Here is a 12,849-nt window from a genome sequence, read left to right as displayed (position 1 = left end):
TCCCACAGCCTCCCACCACACACAAAACCACCATCCTCACACCCCCCACACACACACATGCCAAATTGATTTACTTCCCAAAGCCTCCCAACACACACAAAACCACCCTCCTCACACCCCCCACCCACATGCCAAATTGATTTACTTCCCACAGCCTCCCACCACACACAAAACCACCCTCCTCACACCTCCCACACACATGCCAAATTGATTTACTTCCCACAGCCTCCCACCACACACAAAACCACCCTCCTCACACCCCCCACACACATGCCAAATTGATTTACTTCCCACAGCCTCCCAACACACACAGAACCACCCTCCTCACACCCCCCACACACATGCCAAATTGATTTACTTCCCACAGCCTCCCACCACACACAAAACCACCCTCCTCACACCCCCCACACACATGCCAAATTGATTTACTTCCCACAGCCTCCAAACACACACAGAACCACCCTCCTCACACCCCCCACACACATGCCAAATTGATTTACTTCCCAAAGCCTCCCAACACACACAAAACCACCCTCCTCACACCCCCCACGCAGATGCCAAATTGATTTACTTCCCACAGCCTCCCACCACACACAAAACCACCCTCCTCACACCTCCCACACACATGCCAAATTGATTTACTTCCCACAGCCTCCCAACACACACAAAACCACCCTCCTCACACCCCTCACGCACATGCCATTTTTACTTAATTCCCACAGCCTCCCACCACACACAAAACCACCCTCCTCACACCCCCCACGCACATGCCAAATTGATTTACTTCCCAAAGCCTCCCACCACACACAAAACCACCCTCCTCACACCCCCCACGCACATGCCATTTTTACTTACTTCCCACAGCCTCCCACCACACACAAAACCACCCTCCTCACACCCCCCCCACACACACATGCCAAATTGATTTACTTCCCAAAGCCTCCCAACACACACAAAACCACCCTCCTCACACCCCCCACCCACATGCCAAATTGATTTACTTCCCACAGCCTCCCACCACACACAAAACCACCCTCCTCTCACCTGCCACACACATGCCAAATTGATTTACTTCCCAAAGCCTCCCACCACACACAAAACCACCCTCCTCACACCTCCCACACACATGCCAAATTGATTTACTTCCCACAGCCTCCCACCACACACAAAACCACCCTCCTCACACCTCCCACACACATGCCAAATTGATTTACTTCCCAAAGCCTCCCACCACACACAAAACCACCCTCCTCACACCCCCCACGCACATGCCAAATTGATTTACTTCCCACAGCCTCCCACCACACACAAAACCACCCTCCTCACACCCCCCACACACATGCCAAATTGATTTACTTCCCACAGCCTCCCAAAACACAGAACCACCCTCCTCACACCCCCCCACACACATGCCAAATTGATTTACTTCCCACAGCCTCCCACCACACACAAAACCACCCTCCTCACACCCCCCACACACATGCCAAATTGATTTACTTCCCACAGCCTCCCACCACACACAAAACCACCCTCCTCACACCTCCCACACACATGCCAAATTGATTTACTTCCCACAGCCTCCCAACACACACAAAACCACCCTCCTCACACCTCCCACACACATGCCAAATTGATTTACTTCCCAAAGCTTCCCACCACACACAAAACCACCCTCCTCACACCTCCCACACACATGCCAAATTGATTTACTTCCCACAGCCTCCCACCACACACAAAACCACCCTCCTCACCCCCCACGCACATGCCAAATTGATTTACTTCCCACAGCCTCCCACCACACACAGAACCACCCTCCTCACACCCCTTACACACATGCCATTTTTACTTACTTCCCACAGCCTCCCACCACACACAAAACCACCCTCCTCACACCCCCCACACACACACATGCCAAATTGATTTACTTCCCAAAGCCTCCCAACACACACAAAACCACCCTCCTCACACCCCCCACCCACATGCCAAATTGATTTACTTCCCACAGCCTCCCACCACACACAAAACCACCCTCCTCACACCTCCCACACACATGCCAAATTGATTTACTTCCCAAAGCCTCCCACCACACACAAAACCACCCTCCTCACACCTCCCACACACATGCCAAATTGATTTACTTCCCAAAGCCTCCCAACACACACAAAACCACCCTCCTCACACCCCCCATGCACATGCCAAATTGATTTACTTCCCACAGCCTCCCACCACACACAAAACCACCCTCCTCACACCTCCCACACACATGCCAAATTGAATAACTTCCCACAGCCTCCCAACACACACAAACCACCCTCCTCACACCCCCCACGCACATGCCATTTTACTTAATTCCCACAGCCTCCCACCCACACACAAAACCACCCTCCTCACACCCCCCACGCACATGCCATTTTTACTTACTTCCCACAGCCTCCCACCACACACAAAACCACCCTCCTCACACCCCCCCACACACACATGCCAAATTGATTACTTCCCAAAGCCTCCCAACACACACAAAACCACCCTCCTCACACCCCCCACCCACATGCCAAATTGATTTACTTCCCACAGCCTCCACCACACACAAAACCACCCTCCTCACACCTCCCACACACATGCCAAATTGATTTACTTTCCAAAGCCTCCCACCACACACAAAACCACCCTCCTCACACCTCCCACACACATGCCAAATTGATTTACTTCCACAGCCTCCCACCACACACAAAACCACCCTCCTCACACCCCCCACACACATGCCAAATTGATTTACTTCCCACAGCCTCCCACCACACACACCCCCTCACACCCCCCACACACATGCCAAATTGATTTACTTCCCACAGCCTCCCACCACACACAAAACCACCCTCCTCACACCCCCCACACACATGCCAAATTGATTTACTTCCCACAGCCTCCCAACACACACAGAACCACCCCTCCTCACACCCCCCACACACATGCCAAATTGATTTACTTCCCAAAGCCTCCCAACACACACAAAACCACCCTCCTCACACCCCCCACACACATGCCAAATTGATTTACTTCCCAAAGCCTCCCAACACACACAAAACCACCCTCCTCACACCCCCCACGCACATGCCAAATTGATTTACTTCCCACAGCCTCCCATCACACACAAAACCACCCTCCTCACACCTCCCACACACATGCCAAATTGATTTACTTCCCACAGCCTCCCAACACACACAAAACCACCCTCCTCACACCCCCCCACGCACATGCCATTTTTACTTAATTCCCACAGCCTCCCACCACACACAAAACCACCCTCCTCACACCCCCCACGCACATGCCAAATTGATTTACTTCCCAAAGCCTCCCACCACACACAAAACCACCCTCCTCACACCCCCCACGCACATGCCATTTTTACTTACTTCCCACAGCCTCCCACCACACACAAAACCACCCTCCTCACACCCCCCACGCACATGCCATTTTTACTTACTTCCCACAGCCTCCCACCACACACAAAACCACCCTCCTCACACCCCCCACACACACACATGCCAAATTGATTTACTTCCCAAAGCCTCCCAACACACACAAAACCACCCTCCTCACACCCCCCACCCACATGCCAAATTGATTTACTTCCCACAGCCTCCCACCACACACAAAACCACCCTCCTCACACCTCCCACACACATGCCAAATTGATTTACTTCCCAAAGCCTCCCACCACACACAAAACCACCCTCCTCACACCTCCCACACACATGCCAAATTGATTTACTTCCCACAGCCTCCCACCACACACAAAACCACCCTCCTCACACCCCCCACGCACATGCCAAATTGATTTACTTCCCACAGCCTCCCACCACACACAGAACCACCCTCCTCACACCCCCCACACACATGCCATTTTTACTTACTTCCCACACCCTCCAAGCACACACAAACCCGGACAAAAGTCCAGGCTGCTCCAGCGGGGGGCCAGGACCGGTCCGGGATACATCGCATGCACTACGGACGTCGGCTGCCAGCAATCAAAATGGCGCCGGCAGACCTTTCCCTTACTAGGCCACTCAGGGACACCAATGGTGGCAGTAGCCCATGTGACATAGTAAGGGCGAGGGTCCCTCGGCGCCATTTTCAGGACTGGCAGCCGGCGGCCCTTTGCCCTTACTATGTCAGAGGACCTACCGCTGCCATTGCTCCACCCCACTGACATAGTAAGGGCAAAGGGCCGTCGGAACCCGTTTCAGTGCCCGTGGCCGACGGACCAACGCCAATATATCGCTCCTGGACCGCTCCTGAACGCCCGCTCCACCGACTGACATTTTTATCAGGTCTCAGGGGGTCTGGAGGGTGGGGGGTGGGAATGAACATCTTGGGGAGGGGTCATGGGGGGGCAGGTTTCATTCATTCGGCAACTCTGAGGGGGCAGGGGGGTGGGCTACTGTTTTTCGTAGGGCTGGGGGAGGGGGGGCAGGAGAGTGTGGGGTGGTTAGTTTAAGAGAACGTTTCTCATACGGTTGTTTTTTGGGGGAAGGGAGAGGTTCACACACAAATACATACACTAAACTTGCACGATCTCGGGAATGCACCAAAATAGCCCTCCCCAGACCACAAAACAAATTTGGAAGTGCAAATTTGGTTAGGCACTCCCCTATTTGGCTACATAACGCGCACAGACGCCCAGGGACAATTTTAATTTCCCAGGTCTTGGAAGGGGGGGGGGGTTATTATTTGATTTAAAGGGTTGGGATTGGGTTTTTTTTTTGGGGGGTGGGGGTTTCCCACAGAAATAGAAAGACAAAAGTTTTCTGATCTGCAGGGTAGGCAGTAGGCGGGGGGAGGTGAGTGTGAGGGGAGGGAGAATGAGGGGGGAGGTGAGTGTGAGGGGAGGGAGAATGAGGGGGGAGGGGAGTGTGAGGGGAGAGAGTTGGAGTGGGGACAGGGGAGGGAAGGGGGGGGATGAGTGACCAAGGGGGAGGAGGATGAGTGACTGAGGTATATGAGCAAGGGGACGGGGGAGGGAGGGAAAAGAACCTGACTCTGCCACTGCAACGCGTGGCCGGGTACCGCTAGTAGATAATAATCTTATTTCTGCAGGTTCTTACTCTGTGTAGAGTGTTGTGGTATTATTTGTGATCGTTCTTATTTTGCTAGTGGTATTATTTTTATTTATTTAAGCTTTTTTTTTTTTAATACAGAGGTATAGCTAGCGGCCTTCACTCCGGTTTACAATTGCAACAACTTATTACATTTAACAGTATAACCTAAACAGAGAAACTTACCAATTACAAATGGTATCAACATTTATAACAGTGTATATCTGTGAACAAAAAAGGAACAAGGAAAATAAACGATGTCATTTCAGGCATCAAGCGGACTCTGTCATAGTCTTGGTAGTGCTATAGCGTAACTTAAAAGGATATGCATTATCTGTGTTGAGTAATATTAATCAATACCGTCTTTGAATGTGTGAATATCCATGTTTTGAATGTGTGAAGATCCATGTTTTGAGCTCTTTTTTAAAAGATTTAATGTTTCTTTGTGAGCTCGAGTGTTCTGGTAGTGCGTTCCATAATTTTGGGCCTGCGATGGATATGGCTCTGTTCCGTGTGTTGGATAGCTTGGCTAATGGGAGTGGTGGTATTTCTAGTTGTATTTTGCTTGTTGTTCTAGTCGTACGTTGTGGTCTGTGAAGATGTATGACATTGTCAAGGGCCGTGTTGTCTGCTTTGTATATTACATGGTGAATGATTGTTAGCATTTTGAACTCCATCCTTTTTTCTACTGGTAGCCAATGTAAACTCTTTAGTACGGGTGTGATGTGGTCTGATTTCTTTTTTCCGGTTAGGATCCTCGCTGCGGCGTTCTGTAGTAATTGAAGTGGTTTTAATGTCATTTTGGGTAAGCCAATCAAGAGTGAGTTGCAGTAATCAAGGCTGGTGAGGATTAGAGATTGTAAAACAGTTCTGAAATCTCGGTGGTGAAGCAAGGGTTTTAGATGTTTGAGTATTTGGAGTTTGTAGAAACCTTCTTTTGTTTTTGTTGATATGTGCTTTCTGTAGTTTAGTTCATTGTCAATCCAAAAACCGAGGTCCTTTACGTTGTCTTTAAGTTGTATGTGTATGTTGTCTATTTTGAAGGATGGGGTTGCTTTAGATTCTGTGTTTTTTCTTTCTATTAGGATACATTCAGTCTTGCTCATGTTTAGACATAATTTTAGGTTGATTTAGCAAGTTTTTGATCGCCTCGAGGTGTATTAGTTTGCTAGTGCTTATTTGTGCTGTTTAGAATCTGTTCTTGTGTTGCCGCAGGACTGGAGAAGAGACGTGGTGATCCCGCTTCATTAGAGTGGTAACAGAGAGGAGGCTGGAAACCAAAGGTGGTAAGCCCCTTCTAGGTGGGCAAAAGTAGTGCCAGCGCCATTTTGAATATTGGCAATATGGCCCGAATGCAGGAGGTCGCTCCCGGACCCCCGCTGGACTTTTGGCAAGTCTTGTGGGGGTCAGGAGGCCCCCCCCCCAAGCTGGCCAAAAGTCCCTGGGGGTCCGGGAACGATCTCCTGCACTCGTGACGTCGGGTGACAGGAACCAAAATGGCGCCGGCGCTACCTTTGCCCTGTCATATGGTAAGGGCAAAGGGCCACCAGCGCCATTTCTATTAACGCAGCCGTGGCCCGAGAGCGGGAGATCGCGCTGGGACCCCCCCACTGGACCCCAGGTAATTTAAAACATTTTGGGGGGGTTCGGGAGGGTTGGGGGATTTGTTTTAAAGGGTCGGGGTGGGTTTTAGGGTTGTTTTGGTGTGCCGGTTTTCCCGCCTTACCCCCTCCCCCCTCCCCCGATTTACTGACGATAAATCGGGGGAATTGCTATTGTATCGCGGCTCTAACGATTTTTGACAATTTAAAATATATGTGATGATTGTTTTAAATCGTCAAAAAACAATTCACATCCCTACTATATATCCCACTATTTCATCTAGAAATAGACTCTAGAATTAACTATCTCTGGCTTGCTTAGTACTTCAGACACACACAAACTCTAAAGAATATATCCCACTATTTCACTTTTCTCCAAACGTTTATAAGTCCAAAGATTTCCCAAAGCTTACCTTACCAATCCTCTTTAACCACCATTAGATTGATTTTCATCCCAAGAATTGGAGATGCAGATGAGCCTTCCGGTCCTCTTCTACTGCAAAGGGTGTGGGGCCTCTGCTATTCAATCCCTGGAACACTTGCGGTGACCTCTTGATTCCCCCTCCCGGGGGACACTGGGAGCAGTATGCAGATGAGCCTTCCGGTCCTCCTCTACTGCAAAGGGTGCCGGGCCTCTGGAAGCTGGGGCTGTGGAAGTCAATCCCTGGATCGCTTGCGGTGACCTCTCCCGGGGGATGCTGGGAGCAGTATGCAGATGAGCCTTCCAGTCCTCTTCTACTGCAGAGGGTACGGGGCCTCTGGAAGCTGGGGCTGTGGAATTCAATCCCTGGCCCGCTTATGGCGACCTCTGGACTCCCCTCCTGGGGGATGCTGGGGAGCAGTATGCAGATGAGCCTTCCAGTCCTCTTCTAGGGGGAAATAAAAAAAATGGGGGGGGGGCGGAAATCGGACTCAGGCAGCAATAAGGAGGACACTAAATTTTAAGATCTGGGAAAACAAGTAGGAGTGGGGATAACTTGCTGATGCGGCTGTTGATGCCCTTGACCAATAAGCCTGAAACTTTTGCTGGGCAGACTGGATAGACTGTTTGGTCCTTTTCTGCTGTCATTTCTATGTTTCTAGGTATAGGGGTAGATAAAGGTTTTTTTTAAGTTTTCTATGGAGTGCTTGCCCTCTTTTCTATGGGCTTGATTCACCTAAATTAGGGTCTTTGAAAAATGTATGATAAACATGTTTTCACTGACTCAGGTGACTAAAGCATATTTGGATCCTACCTTAACAAAATGAGGCTGAGAGACCCCCATGTAGCTCACCAAACTCAGGTAAACCCCTTTCCGCACACTTTATGAATGGCTTCGAGTTCTTGAAATCGCGCAGTACGCAATCGGCTTCTCTCATGAAGTCACCAAAATGTGGACATAGGAGAAAGAAGCAATTTTACATGTTTGACCTACAAAGTGTGAGTGTGAGGGGTGGGACTGAATGCGTATGAACGATAGAGAGATAATAAAGATGTAGGTGCAGTCCTCTGTCGGGTTTTCAGAATATGCACACTGAATATGCATGAGATGTATTTGCATACAGTGGAGGTGGTGCATGCAAATGGATTTTCCTGCATAGTCGGTGTGGATATCCTGAGTGGGATGTGGCATTCGAAGACGAGAATTACCTGTCCCTACCCTGTATTATTCTACGAGAAATGGTCTGCATATTTCTTTTAGGCTCTGGATGATATTTGGGCAGGCTAAAGCATTTTTTTTTTTTAAAAGCAAATGCCACAGTGCCTTGCAGGAAAAGTGGCTTTTGCATGTACCTCTTTTCTTAACATTAAAGGAATTCAGGAAGGTCACTAGATTTTTACATTTTTGTTATCCGTTAGATCGGGGGCAGCCCACTCTGATCTTCATGAGCCACTAACGGGCCTGGATTTCAAGATATCCACAATGAATATGCATGAGCTAGATCTGCATGCACTGCCACCGTTGTACGTATTCATTGTGGCTACCCTGAAAACCTGGCCTGGTTTTTTTTTTTTGACTCATGAGGAGCGGAGTTGGTATTAGATTAAAATAAACTGGCTTGTTTTCCCATTTTTCAAAAACTTCTAAAGGTATTAAAAATCCCTCTCGTTGCCATGAATGGGAGTCGTGTAGTTTGGCAGAACTCTGGCCTGGAGTTACTCTTCGCTTGGGCTGGTTCTGAGGGAGATCCTAGAGGTGAATGAAAGGAACACAGTATTTGGGCGAGAGAGTGGAGGGCTTTAATGGAACATCTATCGTGATCTTTCCTCCCAACACACTCCCAGTAGTCTTTTCTTGGACTGTGGCAATAATTTCTTTTGTTACCAAGCGTCTTCTAAATATCAGCTTTTATGATGGCAGCTAATTGGGCTTTTGCCTCTGTACATCCTTTGGAGGCCGATAAAATTTGGGATGAATCGAGTGCTTATGTCTTTTGTACCTTGCTGGCTTTCAAAAGTTGCATTGCCAGGATCATTGAAGATATTTCTGTCTGCCTGGTGCCCAAACCTTGAATCATATAGTCTTTTAATATCATAGCTTTTAAGCTGACTTGCCATTTAGGTTAGAAGTCTGTGCACGAGCTCTCTAACATTCCTGTGGGCTGGGACAGCTCTTTCAAAACCCCATCGTTTTATTTCTGTTGTCATCCCCGGTGGTTTCCTGGGTTTTCAGTAACTCAAGTGAATTCACTTCTTGAATTGATTTCAAGGGCATCTTAACGATTTTGACGCGCACACAGCTTCTTGGAAAGGCAGCCAGGGGAGTCAGGTATCTGACGGCTTGCCCAGTGTTTGAAAAGCATTGCCAAGTCCTTGTTTTGGCCCGAGAATCTTCAAATGGCTTTCCTGGTATCCCGTTAAAGCAGCAGCAGCAGCAGCAGCAAAGATCTATTACTTAAATGATTTCTCTGCTACGTTTCGGAGGGATTAAGCTCTACCGGCTGTTGCATTGCGACAAACTTAAAAGAGCTCATTTGATAAGGAAAAAGCAGACCCTTCAAGGGCATTCCAATTATCTTGGCCTTTTCCAGACCAAAACCAAAAAACAGTATGGGGCGGATTTTAAAAGGGTTACGCACGTAATATACGTGCGTAACCCTTTAAAACCCTTCCTGCGCGTGCAAGCCCCGGGACGCGCGTATGTCCCGGGGCTTGAAAAAATGGGCAGGGTGGGAAGGGGTGGGGGGCATTGCCAGAGGCCTCGCCACTGCCACCGGGCCTAGGGATCGCGCGCCGGCACTTGTCCGGTGTGCGCAACCTACGCCTGCCCAGAGGCAGGCGTAAATAATACAACAAAGGTAGGGGAGGATTTAGATAGGGCTGGGGGGGCGGGTGGGAATGGGGAAAGCCATCGGGGCTTCCCTAGGGCTCGGCGTGCGCACCCCCTTGCGCGCGCCGACCCCGGATTTTATAACATGCGCGTGGCTGCGCGCGCATGTTATAAAATCGGGCATAGATTTGTGCGCGCCGGGTTGCGAGCACAAATCTACGCCCGTGCGTAGTTTACAAAATCTGGCCCTATATTTGCGAAAAATTAATTTCTCACTTTGCGAATATTTTGACAGAAATCTGCAAAGATGACCTCTTTTGTGAAAACCTTTGCCATGGTAGCATCAGCCGCGCCATACAGGCCTCCCCCTTAATGGTATCATCAGTGGGTGGCATCTGCATGCCATACAAGTTACCCCCAAACTTAGTTTCCTAAACTTAAAGTCAGGGTCCTTGTTGGTTGCTGTCCGAGTCCAATTCCCTGTTATCTCTTATCTCTTTCTGTTGAAGCAGAGAGCAATGTTGGAGTCACATCACAGGTATCAGGCTTATTGGTTAAGGGCAGTAACAGCCGCATCAGCAAGTTACCCCCATGCTTATTTATTTTCCCAGACCATAAAATTCATATCCCTTGTTGGTTGCTGTCCAAAGCTAAGTCCCCTTTTCCCTCTGCCGTTAAAGCAGAGAACAATAAAGAGTTGCGTCAACAGTATGAAGGCTTATTGGTTAAGGGTAGGAATCAAACCTCATTAAACGGAAAAGAAGAAGGAGAACTAGGAGTCATGATGTGAAACTCAATGGGGAAGACTCAGGAACATCATCAGGAAGTATGTGGTGGATGCCTGGAATGCCCTCCCGGAAGAGATGGTGAAGACCACGGCAGTGGCGTTCAGAAGGGCATGGGCTAAACGCAGAGGATCATTAGTAGCTAGAGGATGGACATGAAGAAACGGTGCCAACTTTAGGTGGAACATTTTTGCATGGGGGTAGTCACGAAGTGTGGAGTTTTTAAAAGGTAGCTCATCACTAAAGGAGAAGTTACAATTATAAAGTTAGTGTTATACTCAAAACTGATATAGAGAGACCTGGACATGATTTGTAACATTTATCAATTCACATTGATTACAATCTATGTTACCGAACCTTATGGCACCTGCGTAAACTGACAGATTTTAGTAGCATTACTTTTATGTGCCTTACTGTAAACCGTTGTCACGGTACCCACCTTAACGACGGTATAGAAAAAGATTTAAATAAATAAATAAATGGAGCAGCAATTACAACCCTAAAAATTTGACTGGATGGACCATTCGGGTCTTTATCTGCCAGCATTCACCATAGTAAATGCAATCATGTGCCATCACCTTCCGTATGTTAATAGGCAGTGTTAGGGTTTTTCCCTGTATTAAAAGCTTAGAGGAGAATGTGAAAGAGTTACGCATGTAAAAATGAGCACGAGTGCACGCAAATAGGGGCGGATTTTCAGAGCCCTGCTCGCGTAAATCCGCCCAAAACCGGGCGGATTTACGCGAGCAGGGCCCTGCGCGCCGGGAAGCCTATTTTACATAGGGCTCCCGGCGCGCGCAGAGCCCCGGGACTCGCGTAAGTCCCGGGGTTCTCGGAGGGGGGCGTGTCGGGGGCGTGCCCGGTCGTCGCAGCGTTTCGGGGGCGTGTCGGCAGCGTTTTGGGGGTGGGTACGGGGGCGTGGCTACGGCCAGGGGCGTGGCCGCGCCCTCCGTACCCGCCCCCAGGTCGCGGCCCGGCGCGCAGGAGGCCCGCTGGCGCGCGGGGATTTACGCCTCCCTCTGGGAGGCGTAAATCCCCCGACAAAGGTAAGGGGGGGGGTTTAGACAGGGCCGGGCGGGTGGGTTAGGTAGGGGAAGGGAGGGGAAGGGAGGGTGAGGGGAGGGCAAAGGAAAGTTCCCTCCGAGGCCGCTCCGATTTCGGAGCGGCCTTGGAGGGAACGGGGGTAGGCTGTGCGGCTCGGCGCGCGCAGGCTATACAAAATCGATAGCCTTGCGCGCGCCGATCCAGGATTTTAGTGGATACGCGCGGCTCCGCGCGTATCTACTAAAATCCAGCGTACTTTTGCTTGAGTCTGATGCGCAAGTAAAAGTAGGCTGATCGCGCTTCTTTTAAAATCTACCCCATAGCGCATATTACTGCAAGTGCTATTTTATAAACCTCAAACATACACGTGCAAGTAATGGTGCACGAATACATTTGGTCACATGAGAGAAGAGCAGGCCAGGTATGTTCTGGGGTGGGGGCCAACATTTCTGCGTATTAATTTGCTATTTTAAAACCTGAGAAAGTTACCTGCTAATTATCTGGCGATGTATGGCAGAATAAAATTCTTCATAGCCAAGTACTGACCGGGTGAGGGGGCTGGGTAAACTGGGGGACTTCAGGCTGAAGAACCAGGGGGTCATGATGACCTGGAGACCGTCTGGGCTCACTGGTGGAGTAACTGGAAATCTCCAGCCTTCAACCGTTTACTTATCTGGCTGCCTTACTGCCTGATTCACAAAGGCTTTTCTCCCTTCTCTGTCTACGCCTTGATGAATCAGCTGCATAAATCAAAACTTATAAGAACATAAGAAAATGCCATACTGGGTCAGACCAAGGGTCCATCAAGCCCAGCATCCTGTTTCCAACAGTGGCCAATCCAGGCCATAAGAAGAGTCAATTGAATATCATCGTTTAAGATACAGTACAAGAGAAAGGACCATTACATAGAGATATTAATATGTTGATACTGTTAATTAACTGATTCTTGTTTGTATACATATAGTAAATGTGATTTTGAAACAATGGATATTTGAGTACTAATAAGATACGGATGTGTTATCTTTGTACAACAGTGACACCCATGCACATTGCGCATATAATAAGGAAATTTAGT

Source organism: Rhinatrema bivittatum, chromosome 1 (assembly GCF_901001135.1).
Source record: "Rhinatrema bivittatum chromosome 1, aRhiBiv1.1, whole genome shotgun sequence".
Taxonomy (NCBI): domain Eukaryota; kingdom Metazoa; phylum Chordata; class Amphibia; order Gymnophiona; family Rhinatrematidae; genus Rhinatrema; species Rhinatrema bivittatum.
This window is presented reverse-complemented; position numbering follows the sequence as displayed.